Genomic DNA, 21,777 nt, shown 5'->3' with positions numbered 1-21,777 from the left:
GAGCTCTTGAAAGCTATGCCACTCCTGGGGTGGTCAACATGTCGAATATGGGGCTTGTTGAGGGGATTGTGATCCCGCAGAAGTTTAAGGCGCCCGCGTTTGACCGTTACAATGGAAGTTCTTGTCCTGAGACGCATTTGCAGGCTTTTGTCCGCAAGATCTCGGCATATACCATGGATCAGAAGCTATGGATGTATTTTTTCCAGGACAGCCTGTCCGGAGGCTCCTTGGAATGGTATACCAAGCTGAAGTCCTCAGATATAAAGAATTGGCAGGATCTTGGGGACGCATTCTTTAAACAGTATCAGTTCAATGCTGATATGGCCCCGAGTCGTACCCAGCTGCAGGGTATGTCTCAGAAAAATAATGAGGGGTTTAAAGAATACGCTCAGAGGTGGAGGGAGCTGGCTGCCAGAGTTCAACCTCCACTGGTGGACAGAGAGATGTCTGATCTCTTCATGGGTACCCTGCATGGGGTTTTTGCTGAAAGGATGGTGGGTTGTCCCGTCACAAATTTTGCCGACATTGTGGTGGCTGGGGAGAGAATTGAGAGTTGGCTGAAGCTCGGGAAAATCCAGGGTGGCAATGCTTCGTCATCAGGATCGAAGAAGCCCTTCGGGAACGGTCAGCGTAAAAATGAGGGCGATACCAGTGCGGTCTACGCTCAAAGAGGACCCAATAGGGATTGTTACTTCCAGCACACCGCTGCGGTAACTATTCCTACTGACAATCAGCCTGCACAACAACAGCAGCAACCGCAACAGCAGCGTCAGCCATTCCAGCAGAGGCCTCAGAGGGCTGGATATCAAGTCAGGGGGAGGATGAATGATCGGCATTTTGACAGGCCGCCTGTGACCTACTCTTTCCTATTGAAGAAGTTGAAGGATCTGGGGCTGGTACAGTTGAGGACTTTGGCACCTTTGAGACCGAATCAAAGGCCAGCCAATTTCGATGAGAATGTCAAATGTGAATTCCATTCGGGTGCTCCCGGGCACAGTGTAGAGGACTGCAAAGCTTTTAAGCACGTAGTCCAAGACCTGGTGGATTCTAAAGCAATCAACTTGGCTCCATCTCCCAACGTGAATGCCAACCCCATGCCGGCACATGGTCAGGCAATGGTGAGTGCAATTGCTGAAGATTCGGATCACGCCTGGGGAATGGGTGAAGAGACTGACAGTGACTGTGAATTTGAGGGTTGGATAAAGCCGTGCGTACCAGGGATGGAAGTCCAGAACTGGAAGGCTGAAAAGATCATCCGGGTCACTCTGCTGGAAGAGTAATATTTTTCTTGTTTTCAGTTTATATGCATGAAAGCCATACGTGTTGCCCGACACGTAATGGTTCATTGTAAGGGCCACCTCATGTTCATAATTTGCAACATTTCTGCATCATTAATAAATGGATGTTTTTCAGTTAAAAGCGGTGTTCCCTGTTTTTCATTTATTTTTGCAGTTTAAAAATAAAAACAAAATAAAAATGGCAATGTTTTTCATTTTTCTTTTTTATTTGTCGTTCCGGTTCTAAAGCAAGGCATGAATCAACATTCATGCAGATGCGATTCTTCTCCGGATCTCATTGATAACAATCCTGTTACACCCTTGTATGACTTCGACAATCCAATCTATCTTGCTGAAGAAGAAGACGAAGAAGGTTGTGAACTGCCAGGGGAATTAGCCAGGTTGTTGAAACAAGAGGAGAAGGTGATTCAGCCGCACGAAGAGCCGATTGAGGTTGTGAATCTGGGTACCGATGAGGTTAAGAAAGAGGTGAAAATTGGGGCTGCTTTGGAGGAAAGTGTCAAAAGCAGATTGGTAGTGTTGTTGAAAGAGTATGTCGACATCTTTGCCTGGTCTTATCAAGATATGCCAGGGTTGGATACCGATATTGTTGTGCACAAGCTACCGTTGAGATCAGATTGTCCTCCAGTGAAGCAGAAATTGCGCAGAACTCGACCTGACATGGCGATGAAGATTAAAGAGGAAGTGCAAAAGCAGTGGGATGCTGGTTTCCTTGCTGTCACTAATTATCCGCCATGGGTTGCGAACATTGTGCCAGTCCCGAAGAAGGATGGGAAAGTGAGAATGTGTGTGGACTACCGAGATCTGAATAGAGCTAGTCCGAAAGATGATTTTCCACTACCTCACATTGACGTGTTGGTAGATAATACAGCACAATTCTCGGTGTTTTCCTTCATGGATGGCTTTTCTGGCTATAATCAAATCAAAATGTCGCCAGATGATATGGAGAAAACAACGTTCATTACACCATGGGGCACCTTTTGTTACAAGGTGATGCCATTCGGTCTCAAGAACGCCGGTGCTACTTATCAGAGGGCCATGGTGACTTTGTTTCATGATATGATTCATCATGAAATAGAATGCTATGTTGATGACATGATAGCAAAGTCCCAAACAGAAGAGGGGCATTTGGTAGATCTGGCCAAGTTGTTCGACCGGCTGAGACAGTTCAGACTGAGGTTGAATCCGAATAAGTGCACTTTCGGAGTGCGGTCCGGTAAATTATTGGGGTTCATTGTAAGCGAGAAAGGAATCGAGGTTGATCCTGCAAAAGTAAAAGTGATAAGAGAAATGCCTGAACCGAGAACAGAGAAGGAGGTTCGTGGTTTCTTAGGTAGATTGAACTACATTTAACGGTTCATATCTCATCTAACAGCCACGTGTGAACCAATATTCAAGTTGTTGAGAAAAGATCAAACGGTCAGGTGGAATAATGATTGCCAAGCGGCATTTGAAAGAATAAAAGAGTATTTGCAGGAGCCTCCGATTCTGATGCCTCCTGTGGAGGGAAGACCGTTAATTCTGTACTTGACAGTCCTCGAGGGGTCTATGGGGTGTGTATTGGGGCAGCATGACGAGTCTGGTCGAAAAGAGCATGCCATATACTACCTTAGCAAAAAGTTTACCGACTGTGAAACAAGATATTCACTGCTCGAGAAAACTTGTTGTGCTTTGGTCTGGGCTGCTCGCCGACTAAGGCAGTATATGCTAGTTCATACCACTTTATTGATTTCCAAGATGGATCCAATCAAGTACATTTTTGAAAAGCCAGCATTGACCGGACGGGTTGCGAGATGGCAAATGATTTTGACAGAATATGATATACGATATACCTCTCAGAAAGCAATCAAGGGGAGTGTATTGTCTGATTACCTCGCCCAGCAACCTATTGATGATTATCAACCGATGAAGTTTGAATTCCCTGATGAGGACATCATGTTTCTCAAATCGAAATATTGCGAGGAACCAATCCCGGAGGAGGGGCCTGACCCTGAATCCGAATGGATTCTGATGTTTGATGGGGCCGTTAACGTGAATGGAAGCGGTGTTGGTGCTGTTTTGGTTACGCTGAAAGGATCCCACATTCCTTTTGCTGCCCGGCTAACATTTGAGTGCACCAACAACGTGGCTGAATATGAAGCTTGCATACTGGGGATTGAAGAGGCGATTGATTTGAGGATCAAGAACCTTGTCATATATGGAGATTCAGCTCTGGTGATAAATCAGGTTAACGGGAAATGGTATACGCATCAGTCTCATTTGGTGCCATATCGGGATTATACGAGGAGATTGTTGACGTTTTTCACCAAGGTGAAGATGCATCATGTGCCTAGGGAGGAGAATCCTTTGGCAGATGCTTTGGCTACTTTGGCCGTCTTGATTAAGGTGCAGTGGTGGAATCAGTTCCCCAGTGTTGAAGTAGGTCGTCTGGATAGACCGGCTTATGTCTTTGTTGTCGATACAGCGTCTGAGGATGAGAAGCCGTGGTATTATGATATCAAGCGCTATCTAGAGACTCAAGAGTATCCTGAGGGAGCATCAAAGAAGGATCGAAAGACTCTGCGGAGGTTGGCCATGGTGTTCTACCTAAATAAGGATGGGGTTCTGTACAAGAGAAATTTTGATTGGGTCTTGCTCCGATGTGTTGATGATAGAGAAGCAGGCCAATTGATGAAAGAGGTTCACGAAGAATCGTTCGGTACCCATGCCAGTGGGAATGCAATGGTGAAGAAGCTGCTGAGGGCAGGTTATTATTGGATGACAATGGAGGCCCAATGCTTTAATTTCGTGCGGAAGTGTCATAAATGCCAGATTTATGCTGACAAGGTACACGTGCCTCCAAATCCGTTGAGCTTAATGTCGTCTCCATGGCTGTTTGCTATGTGGGGCATTGATATGATCGGGAAGATCGAGCCTACGGCTTCGAATGGGCACAGATTCATATTAGTGGCTATCGATTACTTCACCAAGTGGGTTGAAGCAGCCTCTTATACGAACGTGACGAAGCAGGTCGTGGCCAGATTTCTCAAGAGAGACATCATTTGCAGATATGGGGTTCCCGAGAGAATCATTACTGATAATGGTTCTAATTTGAACAATAAGATGATGGCAGAATTGTGCCGGGAATTCAAGATTGAGCATCACAATTCTTCTCCCTATCGTCCGAAGATGAATGGGGCGGTTGAGGCAGCCAACAAGAATATAAAGAAGATTGTGCAGAAAATGGTGGTGACCTATAAAGATTGGCATGAGATGCTGCCGTTTGCGTTGCATGGGTATCGAACGTCGGTGCGTACATCTACTGGGGCAACTCCTTTCTCATTGGTATATGGGATGGAGGCTGTATTACCTGTTGAAGTTCAGATTCCCTCTTTGAGAGTCCTGATGGACGTGAAGTTGCAAGAGGCTGAATGGGTAAGGACACGGTACGAAGAATTGAGCCTAATTGAGGAAAAGAGGCTAGCAGCCATCTGTCATGGGCAGTTGTACCAGCAAAGGATGAAGCGTGCTTTTGACAAAAAGGTGCGACCTCAGGTGTATCACGTGGGTGATATGATGCTGAAAAGGATCCTTCCTCCTCAAAACGATCGAAGGGGCAAATGGACACCGAATTATGAAGGTCCATTCGTGGTCAAGAAGGTTTTCTCTGGCGGAGCCTTGTTGTTAACGACTATGGATGGCGAGGATTTTCCATCCCCTGTGAATGCGGACGCAGTTAAAAAATACTTCGTATAAAGAGACCCGCTGGACGAAAAGAATAAAATAGTCCAGGCAAAAATGGGCATCCCGGCGAACCAAAAAAAACAGAAAGAAAAAGGTTCGGGCAAAAATTAGGGATAAAAAGAAAAAATGTACACCCGGCAAGTCGAAAACCTGAAAAGGCGACTTGGGCAAAAAAGGGTATCCCGGTGGACTGAAAACCCGAAAGGGCGGTCCAGGCAAAAGAGGGATTGAAACGAACAACTGCGTCCAGCGTGATCGTTTGCGCTTTGGTTAAAGCATCATGGATAATACCCGGTGGGGATCAGTCAGAAGCGTCTTGTTCAGAAGGCAGAAAGCACGGAGAGTCTGAGGACATATGGGGTGTAACCGAGTTGGAACTCGATGAGATCGCGGGTTTCACATTGCCATTAGGATAGATTTTTCCTTTTGTGCGCAATTACCTCTTTTCAGGAATTGTTTCCTTTGTATTGCTCGATTTGAGCCACACTTTTTCAATCAATAAAATGCATATTCAGTCAAATAATTTTTGTTTTTGTTTTTCATTACCGCTTTGATTGCAAAAACATCTGATTATTTTGATAAAGAATCTTGCATTTTAAGACATACAGGTTCCTTCCAATGCATGCTTATAAGATTGAAATCTTGAAATCTTATTTGGAAGGTTGGGTGACCCAAGTGTTGAAATCTTGACATGCCTGGGGCACGGTTTTATCTAACGATTTGTTTTGCAGGAATTGTTAGATGTTTTCACTCACTTGCAGGTTGTGATGTAGAAACTTGTTGGAAAGCAAATCCCCGGGGAGTCCGATCAGGGACGAATGGATAAGAAGACTCTTCAAAATCGGAAGATTGGAAAGTCTGTAGAAATTCCCCGCAGGGTTCAATCAGTGACGAATGAATGGGTAGAGAAGCGACGAAGAGACGTTGAGACGTCCGACGACCTTTGGAATTAATCAAGAAGACTCTTCAAAGTCGGAAAATTGAAAGTCTGTGTAATCCCCAGGAGTTCGCTCTCCGTCGAGCGCGGAGCGGTGGGGAATACAAGATGATGGAGCAGAAAAGGTCCAAACGAGTCTGGGAGTTCTCAAAAGTGGAAAGCTGATATGAGATTGGGAGGCGGATACCGTGGTTCGACGAGTCGACGGGTGTTCTGTACCAACTTTTCTCATTTCCCAGCTAGGTCCCCAAGCAGAGTTGTGAGGACTAACTCCCCAGCAGATCCAAGGTCTGTAGATCCCCTAGCTGAGTCAGGATGGTTATCCCCGGCAGGTTTAAAACGGTGTTTCCTCAGCAGCCAGGCCTGAAGATTGCTATTCCCCGAGTGGAGCGGGTTTCAATGAAATATATCTCCAGCAGTGTTCATCCTGCCAGTGGATTGGATGAGTTTCTGTAGCAGACTGATATCTGCATCCCCAGCTGAGTTGATTCTACCTATGGATTGTATGGGTTGTCCCCAGCGGAGTGGCATTCGCTTCCCTAGCAGGGTCAGGATGGTTATCCCCAGCAGGTGTCAAATCGATGCTTCCTCAGTCGCCAGGCCTGGAGGTTGCTGTTTCCCCAGCAGAGCTGTCTGTGGGCATTTCCCCAGTGAAGTCGTCAGGTATCTGTGAGGGTTTCTCGAAGCAGAGTCGGGATTGATATCCCAGCAAGTCAAAGACTGTTGTATCCCCACAGAGCGTTGGTGGTTCTTATCCCCAGCAGTTTCTCGAGTGGATTGGGTGCAAAGGAAATTCTTCCCCAGCAAGGGCTACCTTATCCCAGCAGCAGTGATATTCCCCAGCAGGGTGGAATCGGAGTATTGACGAGTTCCTCAACGGAGTGTCTCGTGCTCCCCAGAAGAATCCCTTGAGGGGGATACTTTGTATGCATTCATCATGTAGAGTAAGCATAGCATGTTGCATAGAAAAAATAAATCGCGTAGCATTTCCATGATTATGGAGCATTACGCAGAAAAATCAATCACGCATCATATTGCAAGCATAGAGCTAGTCTCAAGCCGTGGTTACTGTTTGAGAGGTGGTTTTATCCGCAAAGCAAGGTGTTACTCCGAGGAGTTTAGCCACATGATTGAATCAGAGGATATTCCCCAGTAGTGCGATACTGGAGGGTACTTTTCCGTCGGACAGAGATGGAAAGGTTACGCGATCAGCGCGATTCAAGCTGTGGTTACCACTTGAGAGGTGGTTTTGCTCGAAGGTGAAGATGTTACTCTGAGGAGTTTTGCATCGTGATGTCAGATCAGCAGTGTTCTCCAGTAGTGCGATGCTGGGTGAATCTTTTCCGTCAAACGGAGATGGAAGTGAAATCGAAGGATGTTACGCAATCAGCGCGATTTTCGGGGTTCAACCGGAGAAAAGGAAATGTTGAGGCATTTTCTGGGGTTCATATGGAGATTGGAGTTGAAGATTTTATCCGGGATGAGGTCCTCAGGATTATCTTCTGTTCATGTGTCACCTTAGACTTTGGCGGAGTCCAATGGAGGTCGTTATAGGTGTCTTCGGATGAAGAGATGCACATGTTACCTTCCTTTTGTGAAGGTGTACCCTCTGATATGTCGCCCTCAGAGTGGTGTTTGGTGTTATTTCCGACGTTGCCAGCGGAATTATCACAAGAAAGCGGAGAGCGGGGTTCAAACGGAGAAAGGGAGATGTTGCGACATTTTCTGGAGAGTGGGGTTCAAATGGAGAAAGGGAAGTGTTGAGGCATTTTCTGGAGAGCGGGGTTCAAATGGAGAAAAGGAGACCCGAGGTGTTTTCTAGAGATGGGGTTCACATTGGCGATCGCGAGTAATCGTCAGGCGACGAGGGTTCAAACTGGAGAATGGGGTTCATTATTTTGGCAAACAGGAGAACGGGGTTCAAATGCAGTGATCCGGGATCATTTACGCAAAAGAATATTTCGGGATTCAAGAAAATAAAAAAGGAAGAAAATTTTTCGGGGTTCAAGAAAGTCAAAAAGAAATATAATCCCCAGCGGATGTGTGGTGTTCAGGCCATGGTTATCCCTGTGCTACCATTTATTTTGGTATCCAGGTTGATGTTGTTGTTTCGGTATTCAGGCCGACTTTCTCCGTTCCAGACGGATTTTTGTTTCAAGATTGTGTTCTTCGCCGATTCTGACATGCGTTGTTAATTATTTTCCCATCAGAGTGCAAATTGTTCGTCTGTTCTTGGTATTCAATCACTCTTCATCCTGATCATCTGAAAGCCGAGGCTATTCATATCGACAAGTTCACAGTGGATTGAATAGGGGTAGCTGTAACACCTCAAAATTTGCCCTCTTCTCTTGGGACTAGCTTAACATATTACATATCATTTTTAGGTCATTAGGCATTGCATATTGCATATCATGTGGTTACATTGTGCAAGTTATCCTCCTAAGTCTTGATCAGAAGATGGTGAGGTTATGTGCAAGCTAGGGTTTCATTGGACTGGTCATTGATCATCTGAGGATGTGAAGGTCCAAATTAGGGTTTTGTGGTTCTCAAGGAGATTGGTCTTCATCTTGGTGGGATTGAAATGATTCATCATCATCATCATGGTTTGTCATCATCAAGTGTTGGAGCATAGTCCTTGAGATTAGGGTTTTGACCACTGGTCAACCCTAATCAGTTGCATTGGGCCAATCAGGGCATAGCAAGGAGATGGGGTCTATAATGGATATGAGGATCATTTCATGATTATATGGAGTTTATTGAGGCTAAGGTTTCATCCTTGAGCCATTTCATCAGAGGATTGGGGCTCAGATTGATTAGTGCATTGCCAAATTCATCTATCAGTTGAAAAAGTCAACTGTGGTCAACTGTGCTTGATTTTATGGATTTGGAGGTGGAATTGAGTTGGATACACTTCATTCATGTTGAAATAAATTTCATTTGACATGTCAAAGCTCAAGAATGAAGAAAATAAAGTCAGGAGAAAAATTGCCAAAAATAGAAAGTGACTTGTAATGGAAGTTTCCTAAAATGGAAAGTTTTTCACATCAAAATTACATGTCCAAAAAAGCTTCAAATGAAAATTTGTTCAACATGAAAGTTGTAGATCTTGGTCTCACCTTTTCAAAAAGTCCAAGAACTTGAAATTCACATGTATGGTTGACAAGTTATGGTCCATTCATTTTCCAAAAATGCCTATAATCAAGGTGGCATAACTTTCACATGGAATGTCCAAAATGGTTGATCTTTTTATGAGAAAACTCCATTTCACATGTACTTTCATGGTGCGTAATCAAAGTTCATCAAAAATGGTCAATACAAAAGGTCAATTTTCAAGTGCAACAATTAAAATCCAAGGGCAAAATGGTCCAATTTGAGAAATACATGGAATTTTGGAATGAGGATTTTTGCAACACACTCCAAATGACATTTAGAAGTTGTTTGAGCTGTCATGAGCTGTCATGGTGCAATATTTGGCAAGGGCATTTTTGGACTTGCACTTAAAAATTACATTATGCTAATTCTTCCACATTTTGGCTAATTATGATTAACAAAGTGGATTAAGGTGAAGTATATATTATTAATCATAACAGAATGTTAATCACAATTGCAATTCTCAAGAATCATAACAAACTTTCCCTCCATTTTCCAAATTCTCTCAAAAACTTCATCAACATTTTTCAAGATTTCTCCACCATTTCTTCATGAAATTGCTTGATTCTTTTTTATTCATCTTCCATAAGCCTTGCTCTACATCTGTTTTGGTGAATTTGTGGCAAAGGCATCAAGATCAAGGACTGTTCATACCTTGCACAACAATGGCAACTTCATGATTCTCGCACTTGGAGCTGTTTCGAGCTAATCTAATCACTTCAATCATCTTCCTCGTCAATAAGCTCCGTCTGTTTCACATAATTGGAGCCAAAAATGCACGAATCCAACGCTTCTGTCTCCAAGAGGTTAGATTTCGACCATAGCCTTTGCTTAAATTGTAATATGCATCTTGTAGATCGTACTTAGTAGGTGATTCTGAAATTCGTTTCATTGATTTTGGTTAAGAAATGAGAAAGTTGTAACGATTTGAAGTTTCATACGTGATTATGTTTTGGATCGATCCCGTCGCTACAGTGAGAGTTAGGAGAAATCATTAGCATATTTGTGATCTAGGTTGAGAGACGGTTCCAACGGTACCTCATTTGTGCATTTTGGTTGAGAAAAGTGTGTAACCGAATCTGGAGCTTGGTGAACTCGTGAACACGCGAAGAACACCAAACTTTCTGGAATTTCCGCGTTTCAATCCGTTTCCTGGCTTGGCAATTTTTAAAACTTGTTTCCCACTAAAACCGGCCAACCAGAAGCTGCCACGCAATAAATGAGGTTGTACCACGTTTTGGACTATTTACGGAACTGCCATTGCAAGCTTATTTAATTCATTTAACCATTAAATAATTATTTCATTTCTTTTTCTTTTGATTATTTCATTTTGTTTTATGATCTTCAAAAATTCATATCTCACTCATTTTTCATCCAAATTGAGTGAGACTTTTTGCATTATTTTCATGATGATGTGTAGAATTTTATGGTGATTTTTGTGGATTTTTTGCATGTGTAGAAAAATAATTGGCCTAGGGTTTGTGGAATGTGTCACATTTTTGTATGTTTTGCCAAAACCTTCATGAAATGCTCATACCTTTAAAGAAATGAATGAAAACTTTTGTGCTTATTCTGGACATGTTGATGGTGATTTTCATGTAGAGTTTGTGATTTTTGGATACTTGGTGATGGAGATATGATTTTTTGAATCTAGGTGTGACAATTTGTGTCACACCAAGCTAGGTCAACTTTCTGATTTTATTTGCCTGACCTAGATATGTTGAATTGCTCCAATTTTTTGCATGAATGAATATTGATATGTCAAGATAACATGTGATTTTTTCTGGAACTTTTGATGGAGTTTTATAATTGATTGATAGTTTTCTTCTCTGTGTGCTCATTTGGTAACCTTGTGTGACACATGTTGGCATTTTGCTTATGAAATTCTCATATTGTATTGGATGAAGATGAAATTTGACATGTTGATTGTAGACACATTATAGGACATCATGGTTTTGATCCCATTCATTTCTTAATTGTTGTCACTGTTTTATGAGTTTTGGAATTTGATGCTTGTGTGAATGCCTTGTTTTGGCTTGTATAAATGTGTCTGGACTTCTTGATTTTCATTGACCTACTTTCTTTTGTCCAATTGAGCTGAAAATTGACATGTTATACATTGAATGTGTCCTGTTTAGGTGTGAATTTTTGTGGAATTAATTGAATTGATTTGGTATGCTTTTGAGTGAGATAGTTCTGTTTGGTCTTGTGGAGTTGCAAATTGCATGATTGATGTTAAATTGTGCATGAAATGATAATGGTAATTGATATGAGCATGGGACCAATTGCGTTTGCTTTTAATTTGTTTGAATGTGATTTTGGTTGGTTTGCACTTGCTGTTTAGGATTTTTATCTCCTTTGGACCCTAGGCTTGGCCTAGTGGTCTAGTTTCTCACATTTGGTGTGGATTTTCAGGTTGAAATGCAAAAGGCTTAAGGGAAAAAGTGCAAGTTGATTAAATTGAGTTTTGTTTGATGTTGTGAACTAACATTGGCTTTGTGTTGTAGGTTTGATGCTTGAGCTTGAGCTCATGGCTTGCACTTGTGTGCATTAACTTGTGTTGTCTGTATAGATTGACTTTTGCTGTTTATTGTTGGTTTGTCTGAGTACTGATGATACTTGATTGATTTCAGGTACATTTAGTTGCTTACAGTTCTTTAAGAACTTGCTTGCTGCTGATTGGTTTATAAACCAGTTGAGGTAGACTCTCTTGTCTTCATGTAGTTTGGAAGACCTGGCTTGTTATTTAGCCAGGCAACTGTCTGAAGTCCTCCTTAAGAGGTGATGTTTGTGATTGTTTACTTTTGTGCCAAGCAGGTGAAGACCTCTATGAGGCAATTGGTGGAATCCAAGGGATATGCAATCTATCCCCCGCTATTCTGTTGAGTCGTCCCTCTGCTCACACCACTGTGTTGACGCATTGGGACACAAACCCAAGATCTTGTACTTTGTACAGTTGTGTCAGAGTCTTGAGCGTAGAGGGGTCCCTCCATTCTGGACCCACGCTCCTTTGTCTGAAGCTCTCCCTGGACAGGGATAAGAGCTGTGAAGTCTAATCTTCACTCACCTTTCATCAGCTTCACCTTAGCCCCTCAATGGCAAGGTTAAGAGCTAATACTACCTCTGTACAGATGACTTGCTTCGGCAGTCGAACCCTTTGTTTGAGCCTCACTTCTGACTGGATATAGTGTGTGCTTTGTGAATATTTGTTTGAAATGTTTGTTTTATTTTTGATTGATGCTTGCATGCTTGCTTTCTTCCTGGATAGGATTAGCTTGCAGTTGTGCAAGTAGGTAGAAACCACAACATAGGGCAATGATGCATGATAACACTAGGCTCGAGTACAGCTCCCTGGTAGTGTGTCTCCCCTTGGTTTCTGGCTAGAATTTCTTTCCCTTTCAGGGGAACTACATTGCCCTGATCCTCGTTCCAGACGAGGTATGTAGGCAGGAGACCGTGCGAGGTCTCTCCGGGCACTTTTTTTTTCTTTTTGTGTGTGTGCTTGACAGTTATAGGCTCGAGTTCCCGACTCCCTATTAACTTGTTGGTTGTTGTTATCTTCTTGTGTGTGTTTGGTTCGGATGCCGATGTAAGTCCAGTGATTGGCGGTCGGGCTCCACGTTTGCCTTCTGGTGTGTGTTTTGGTTCGGATGCTGATGTAAGTCCAGTGATTGGCATTCAGGCTCCATGTTTGCTTGTGTTTGTGTTTGCTTGTTTGGCGTGCGTGAGCCGAACTACGGCAGCTCTGATTCTCGTTCCAGACGAGATACGTAGGCATAGGGTGCGATACCCTATCGAGCTCTCTTCCTCTTAACCCCACCTGTGTTGTCTTCGGTGTGTGTGTGTGGTGTTCTAGCAACCTTTTCTTTTCTTAGAGCGTGGATCCCGTCGAGTACGACGGACGTGAGGGGTGCTAATACCTTCCCCTTGCGTAACCGACTCCCTTACCCTTTCTCTTTGGTCGCGAGACCATGCTTTTTCCAGGTTTCTCTGAGCGTTTCCTTTCCCTATCTTGGGATAAATAACGCGCAGTGGCGGCTCTGTGTTGTGTTTTGTTTTAGCCCGCCGGTTGTTTTTCGCGGATGCGACAATTAGGAAATTTTGTCCAACATAAAAATTTAAGTAGACATCTTAAACTTTCAAATTCATTTGGTCCCACCTCAAAATCATAAAAAATGAAGGAGTTAGGTCCTTAGGAAGTTGACCCAAAATTAGGGTTTTAGTCAAAATGACCTATAATGTTTTGAAATGAATGATGACCTTACCAACTTCAAATCAATTTTTGATGAACATGAAAGTTGTTCATATGCTTCTTAATAACATATTTTCTCTTGGGGTCATCTTTATTTGACAAACACATAAAAAGTTAGGTCTCAGTGGATTTCAAAATAGTCAGATGAATTGACTGATCAACTTCTCAAGTCCAAACTTCAAATCTTGATGAATTGATGAATGAGGACACTCACATGGGCTAATATATGCATAAAATGATGAATTAAATAACTTCCCTTGATTGAATTTGATCATGGGTTGAGGTTGCTTCATGAGCAAGGCACAGTCAATGCACAGCTGAATTAGGGTTTCCTTGGGAAACAATCTTCAAGCCCTTTGGTTTATCTTGATCAAATTGACAAATTGAGATACTTGGGAGGCATATATGATGATCGAGATCTTTGGGAACCATTGTCATGCTTGCTTTCAACTTCATCTGACCACATCAATGAGCATAGGGGCCTCCTATGAGCCTTGGATCACATGAATGCTCAAGCTTCAAAACAAAAGATGTTAGTGACATATTTTTGTGCTTTTGGTTAATAAACAACATAAGAAAAACAATAATATACAATTCAAGCATGCTTGGTGGTCTCAAACCAACTCACACAAGTCCCAACCCTAGGGTAAGGAGCCAAGATGCTATGATCCTTGAGGTAAAATGCAATGAGCAATGATATGATGCCATGAGGGATCTTAGGGTCAAAATTAGGGTCTTACAATTAGATGTTGGAATTTTAATTCATACAAATACACACTAAGGCACTTGTTTGTTTTTTTTTAACCCCGGGGCTTTCCAACCAACCATTCGATTTTATCCTTCGTTCACCCATCTCGAGCCTTATAACCCTTTTGTTTGTTTATTAACCGCATTAATTAATCGTAAGCCCAAACACTCCCTTACCTTGCTCAGATAAGTGTTGTGGATTTATGATCTGTGAAAAAAATTCTAAGTTTGGGGTTGGGATACCGGTAAGAACTAGATAAGTGCAAATTGAAATAAATATATATATAAAAAGAAAAAGTTGAAAAACTTCAAAAAAAAAATGAGAAGTGGAATAAAGCACTTACCTAGAGGAGGATTTAGTTTGAAAAATTCGAAAAGCAAGCTCAAAGAAACACTTGAGTAAAAACTAAAGAATCCTAACATAACGATGTCCAAAACTCTTTATTGTGAATAATGCATAGAGCACTGTGATGAGAGTCACAACACAGACTCTGAGCCAAAACCACTCGTTTTTCCCTTTTGTTTGTTTCTCCCACCTTGTCCCTAAGCCCCGTTACAACCATAAAAGCCCTCGAATAGTGTGTGTGGTGTGTGTTTGAGATGAAAATAGATCTTATTCAAACTTAGGAGTTAACTTTGCATGCTCTGACTATTGAGTGTAAACACTTTAACCCAAAGAGATTTGGTGAGAGTGTGAAAAGCTGATAGGTGAAGAGGTACTTCAATGTGAAAGTGTGGCGGAACGTCAAAAGTCAGAGAAGAAGGAAACATTGAAAGAAAAGTGGAAAGAGAATCGCAAAAGATCAAGGCAGTATTATGGTAAGATGAATTGGAAGAATTTGGGAGTGACCTTCCTGTTGTCCCGATCATTACTTGAGGACAAGCAATAATATAAGTTTGGGATTGTGATCGGTCACCAACTCTACTAGTTTTCTAACACTTATTCGGCACGAATCCGCGAAATCAGTAACACTTTGTTTTATCTTTTTATTATTTTGTCAAGTTAAGTTTAATGTTCGCATTTCCATTCTCGTTTTGTTATTATTATTAGTTTATGTTTGTTTATTACGTTTTATGCGTTCTCTTGGTAGTTCTATTTGGTTTCAGATTCAAGCGAAAATCCCAAAGGACTCGCGTAAGAAAATCGGGCGTTCCGGACTCGTAGAGAAGTATTTTTGAAGATACAGTGGCTCTGACACGGCCACCCGTGTCACCTGACACGACCCGTGTCAGGAGAAGGATGAAATCAAAGGTTGAGACGAAAAACAGTGGCACGGCCCATGTCAGTTAGCCTGGCACTTGGAGAGTTTGAGCAGAGAAACAGTGAGCCAACACAATCGGCAGTGTTGCCTGACATGACCCGTGTTGGCTTGGACGCTACATCTTCTGATTTTCTTTAATTTTTATAGTTTATGACTCTGGGGGGTGTTTTGGGTATTTGCTACATCTGTTAATCGATCAGTGACTATTTATACTACTTTTTAGGAAAAGAGAAGGGACTTTTGTCACGACCAAAGAATTCGACAAGTAAGATTGGTGTTGTCAGGGGATTCAGAGAATCGAGATTCTTTAAGAGCAATCGCGATTGAAGATCAACAAAATCCACTTATCTTGTAATGTCTAATTTTAATGTTTTATTTTCTTTGAATATTATGAGCGACTAAACCCCCCAATGCTAGGGGGTGTCTCTGATTTGACTGTGTAATGACTTTGAATTCCTAATTCCCTCAAATTTATGTTTGTTATTCAATTCAACTATGCAATTTGTCTAATGCTTTCTTTATTGAACAAATAAGGATTATTCTACGGTTAACAATTAGTTGGACCGCAATTATTAAGGTTTTTGCACAATTAAACTTAGTAGATATCACCTGGGACTAGGGATACCCTATAGATACCAGGTAATTGTTGTTAAAACAAAGGATTGGTTTCATCATAATTCTCTAAGGACTTAGATATTAGGATGAATGACCAAAGGTTTCCCTCTAAGGTTTTAGGAGGAAACAAAACTAAGATCTAGTAATTGAATCTATGAACGTGTTGAGGATATCTAAATTCAAGGTTATTGCATGGAAAAACCACACACCGTACCCTAGCATAATTCTCATATTTGTGTAAAAGCCAAAATTTACATTCTGCTTATTTTTATTATTGTGCGGATTTATTCCAAATCAAAACTTCTATTTTTTTGTTTAATTGAATCACGATTTAAACCAGATATTACTACGCAGTCCTCGAGATCGATATTTGGAAAAATTCCCTATTATTACTACTTCAACAAAATAATCCACTTGCTATTTTTCCGATCATACAACATCATCAGTTTCTGAACAATTTGTTCAAAATTCGCTTATGTTCCATCTATTAGAAGTTCTGAAAGATGTTCAATATTGTTGCTGCAATGATCTTTTTTGCTTATTTGCTAATTCACTTCTGAGAAGCTTTTGAAGAGACATTATGTTACTGCTGCAATGTTCTCTCAGCTCATGCTTTTGAACATGACTCTGATCCTCAAACTTCTAAAGAGTGACAAGCTTCTAAAGTTGTGTTATGTAGCTGAAGATTCTGAAGATTACAAGCTAGACGATTGAAGTTATCAAGGTTCTGACTGAAGATTCTGAAGACTCTAAAGATTCTGAAGATACTAAAGATCTCAAGCCAGACTACTGATGTTGTCAAGGTTCTAACCAAAGATTCTGAAGTTTTTGAATCCAATTTTATGTTTCTTCATTTCATGCTTCATCAACTTCCACCAGAAGACAATGAACTTGAAGATAAGATCAAATGGGAATGTGATCAAATAGATAGTACAAATCGAACATCCTTTCCACTATCTGATTTCGTGAGCAAGAACAGTGCTCTATGAGTTTTTCTCTTTTTTCCCTTCAACGGTCTTCTTCTTATGCTATAAAAGTGAGACTTTAAGACTGGAAAAAAACGCTGGTAACACAATATTTTGACAAGTCTATTTCTTTGTGAAAAGCTATCAATTGTTTGTACACAGTTTTTCTTTAAGTGTTTGTTATTCATTTGAGTAAAATCTACTTGTATAAAAGTAACCTGTAACACACAATATTATTCAACCTGTTTCTTTGATTCCTTGAGGAGGTTATTCTTGAGAAGACAAAGAAGGTTGTTCTTTGTGAGTCCTTAAGAAGACTAGGGTATAAATGGATCCTTAAGAAGACAAAGAAGGTTATTCTTTGTGATTATTGTAATATGTTGATTATAGTAGATTAAGTCCTTATGTATAAGGAAAAATTACCTTGACGGGTGGACTGGAGTAGCTTTGAGTTTCAAGCGAACCATGATAAAAATACTTGTGTGTTTTATCTCTTTGTTATTAACTTGTTAATGGTGTTCTTGTTTTGGAAAAAGCTTTTGCTTGTAAAACCCATTTCAAACCCCCTTTCTTGTGTGTTTCACACCTTCATAACTTGCTCAAAATTTCCATATCAATGTAATTTACAATTCAAATTCCAAATCCTAACTTCTAATAATAGCAAAAGATATGCTAACTGCATGAAGTTCATAAACTAGCCTAACAAACTTGTTTTTTCATCCATCACAAAGTTACACCATCCTGCAGTAGGACCATCCATTAATCAAGTTGCACCAAAACCAACCTGCAGTGCCATGTAACAAGCAAGTTAGCATTTTAAACCAAGTCCCCACCTACAGAATTTAACACATACCAAATTCTTCAAGATTACTAATAGAATTCAAATGAATTTCAAAATGTCCTAAATATAAAACTAACTCTAATTGATAACATAACATTGAATTTCATAAAACATTCCATTTAGAAATTTCATTTCATGTGAGTTTCAATTTCTAACAAACTAACATCCTGCAAAATTCTCATTTCAGTTCTCCCCATCTAACAACAACATCACTTTACAATAAACTAGCAGTACCAACAAAACTCTGACTGCTTCATTAACAAATGGTTTAACAGAACAAGTTGATTTTTACATAAATTGTTCTCTAACTAATTCCAAACACCGACTAACTGAAGTAGAACCTCTTAACTGAACTAACATTAAACTGTCAACTAATATAACTTTGCTAACAGAAACAGAAGTACATCACAACATAATTTAACTAACATTCAAATCAAACTAACTTCAAACTAACCTATAACTTATCTTAAGAGATCAATTAATAGAAGTTTAACAGCAAACTGAATCTGAACCAAGGTGATTTAACAGAGTTAATCTCTGTTAAATCCAAGTCCTATATAAGCCAGTCGTTCTCCATGATCAAGCTTCAATCACCATTCTCAGGAATCACAAAACTTCACAAACGATCCCAATCTTCACTCTCTCAATTCTTATCCATTCTCTCTCACAAAAATCCTTACCCAAAGCTCTCCTTAAAGTCCAGCGGAGCTTCACGTTAAAGCTCCAAATTGCGCTCGAGCTAAAATACCACTCTCACTGCACTCACACAAGTCACGGGATAATTCACAACAACACACACGAGAATTCCTACGATCTACAAAAGAGGTAGAAGAAGAGGAATTGAATGCAGAGCAAGAGTTTGGATTACTTTACCTGAATATTCTTCCTTCTCTGGCATTTTCTTGAGCTTCGTCTTCTTCGCCGGTTGCAATAAACACCGAAGCATATCTCCGCTTCACAGGCTGGTGCTTTTTCATCGATTCTCCACTATTTTGGTTACCAATAGATGTAAATGATGTACATCAACCATAACCCTAAGGTTTATAATTGAATTTAGTCTTGGATCGTTTTTAATTTCAAATCTGAAAGTTAGGGTTCTTGACCTGTTTGGTTCGATTTGGAAGTTTTGTGAGGATTGGGTGAAAATCAAGGTGGTATCGGGATTGAGGGTGGAAAGATGATATCAATGATGTAACTTTGATGGTGGTTTGACCTCCACCGCCGCCGAAGGCGATGCCGACGCGGCAGAGACGTAGGAATGCGGTGAGGAATTGAGACGCATTTCATTTTTGAAGTTAGGGGTTGCCTGAGCCTCTTATTTCATTTGGATATGGACACTGGGTTTCAGGCACACACATGTTTTCCTTCCATACCTCACATGCTACCTGCACCTCCCTCTGGCGTGGATTCAGTGCCTGGGCCTAAGGCCCCGGGCCCAATCACTTCATGTTGATGTCTACCCCCATTTTTGGGCATGTAAACACCAAACACACCCCCCCCCCCCCCCCCCCGGATCTTAATTGATTAGTCCCTTAACTAATTAAATCATTCTTAATTAAGCTTAATCATTTTGTATTTTTGCTTAATTAATTAATGTTGGTTATAATTCATTTTAATGGTGTTAATTATTTAATTAGGATTTAATTAATTGTGATTTAATAGAATAATTCTATTTATGATTAATCGATTAATTGATATTTTTTAGGTTTTAGTTAATTAAACTTGGCCTTAATTTATGTTCATCATATATTCATGAGTGGTCTTAATTGATTGTTGAATTCCAAATAATCTTGATTTTCATTCCATTTAATTAACTTGTATATGTTGAATATTTTGCCCCTAGGTAGAAAAATTCCTGATTTTGCATGTTCCCTTAGTTTAGGGTTTTGCTTGGAAGCAACTGATTCATTAACTGATTATTCATTAGGTGGTTGTGTAAGACCCCAATTTTGACCATAAGATCCCTCATACTATATCATTATTTTCATTGATTTTGGGATCACACCTTGGTATCCTCCTTACCCCTCATCCATTGGGTTTGCATTGGGAGAGATCACCAAGAAAATTGTGATTCTATCATACTTTATTTTCCTTTGTTTACTAACCAAAATACCAAAAATATGTCTAGTGTAGTTTCATTTCTTTTGTAGGTAGTGTGTGAATCCATTTGTGCCCTATCAAGCTCATATATAGGGTTTGAGACCCTCAATGCAAGAGATCAATCAAGGAAAGGTTCGTAATGGTTTTAACTATCATATATGGATCCCCATGTATTTTATTTGTCAATTTGATCAAGAGTTCATCAAGAGTTTGAAGCTTGTTTGTCTTGGAAGCCATAACTCATTTGGATATCTTGTGTGACTTCCTCAACAAGTTTCTTCAACAATTGGTCAAAGATATCAAGGGATACTCTATTGTACCTCATCTTAAGCATATATGATTTTACATGATCCCCAAAGAGAAAAATAACTTCAAGTTTGCAAGTTGGTTCAAAGAGGATGACCAGAGAAAGTCAATTGTTCAAATCTGGGGTTCCCTAAATCCTATCTCCTACAATTTGTATCATATGAAAATGATTCCAAGGTCAAAGTTACTCTTTATGACAATACAAATAGTTTTCATGTTGACATACAGATCTAAGTTTGCTTATAAAGTCATTTTTTATGGTAAAAGATTATAGGTCATTTTGTGTGTGCCCTAGTTAGGAGGTCAAATTCCTAGTTGTGATATGAAGGCCATCCAAGTATCATGATTAAATTCAAGATGTCTTCTCCAATTTTTCTTCTTTGAGAAAGTTCAATTTCTACTTGCAAGGGCAATTTCTTCTTAAGGTGGAAAAGTGATCATTTGACTTTTAACTTAGAAAATTTTCAACTATGTTTGATTCCTCCAACTTCCACCTCAAATTTCATCATGATCCAAGCTCCAAATGAAAAAAGTTTCAACAACAAAGTTGTTCCCCTTTATGTTAGATTTCTAAAGAGTCTAAGATAATGACATTTGGATCAAAATTGAGGGAAATGTGCATGGGTTCAATGCATGGCCCCATTTGGAAGATTTTCATGACCAATTTCCATTCCACATTGTATGGCTTCATGAATTGCTTTCAGTATCACATATGCACAATTTTGGACCAATTTCAATCCTTTGATGGGCTTATCACATGCCCATGCAAGCATGCAACTTCCCATTTCTATTTTTGGCAAAAATTCAAAAGGTGTGTAAAGCAATCCTCATGCTATAAATACATGTCCCTTGAGCTCAGAAATGGAGCCCTCTTGCCCAAGCTTCGACCTACTTCTTCCCCAAACCCCATTGAAAGGATAATCTTGAAGATTTATTTAGAAATCAAGTTTCAATTCTCATTCTGTTTTGGAGTTGAAACTCCAAGAATCTAAGCCTTTTAATCATCAATATCACTTCCTGCAAGTTTGTAGAAGTAAGCCCAAGCAAATTGAGATCAAGATCGAGCTTTCTCACTGCAAACAGAAGGTGAATTTTGTGAAACTTATCTTCTTCGATTCTTATTCAATTATCCTTCATTTCACTTGGTTTTTGGTTGGCTGAAGTCTTACCAATGTAGGCAACAAGATTGAGTTGCTTTGAGGTCAAATCGAAGCAACTCAGTTCATACTCCTCAATTTTCAATTCCATGTATCTTTCAAAATAGTATATACACTTTTCATTTTGGTGAAAGTTAATGGTGGACCAGTCCGATGAGGTCCACCGGAGCTAGGGCTTCAATGTTGCGCTGGAACATCCCAGGCCATTTGATCCTTATCTCACGTTATAATATTGTCCCTTGATTTGGATTACCATGTTTGTAACGCGTTGACTGAAGCATATGATAGATTGCACACGCGTGGCCATCAGATCTGCCACCTCAATTAATGAGGGAGATCTGATGGCCTTTGTTTTTTTGCTTTTTATTTTAATTTCTGATTTTATATTTAATCCATTTATTTTATTTTATTCATAGAAAATTCA

At 40.2% G+C, this 21,777-nt stretch overlaps 1 long non-coding RNA gene across 1 annotated transcript; it reads right to left on the bottom strand.

The window, feature by feature from the left end:
- Positions 1–17,504: 17,504 nt before the first annotated feature.
- LOC127085459 (uncharacterized) lies at positions 17,505–19,273 on the bottom strand. Its single transcript, XR_007789141.1, has 2 exons — positions 18,664–19,273; positions 17,505–17,733 (listed from the first exon to the last, which is right to left on the bottom strand). It is a non-coding gene; the product is annotated as an uncharacterized LOC127085459 (long non-coding RNA).
- Between the last annotated feature and the right edge of the window lie 2,504 nt (positions 19,274–21,777).

This window comes from Lathyrus oleraceus, chromosome 5 (genome assembly GCF_024323335.1).
Source record: "Lathyrus oleraceus cultivar Zhongwan6 chromosome 5, CAAS_Psat_ZW6_1.0, whole genome shotgun sequence".
NCBI lineage: Eukaryota > Viridiplantae > Streptophyta > Magnoliopsida > Fabales > Fabaceae > Lathyrus > Lathyrus oleraceus.
The sequence above is the reverse complement of the archived record's forward strand: the minus strand, read 5'-3'. Positions and strand labels throughout refer to the sequence as shown.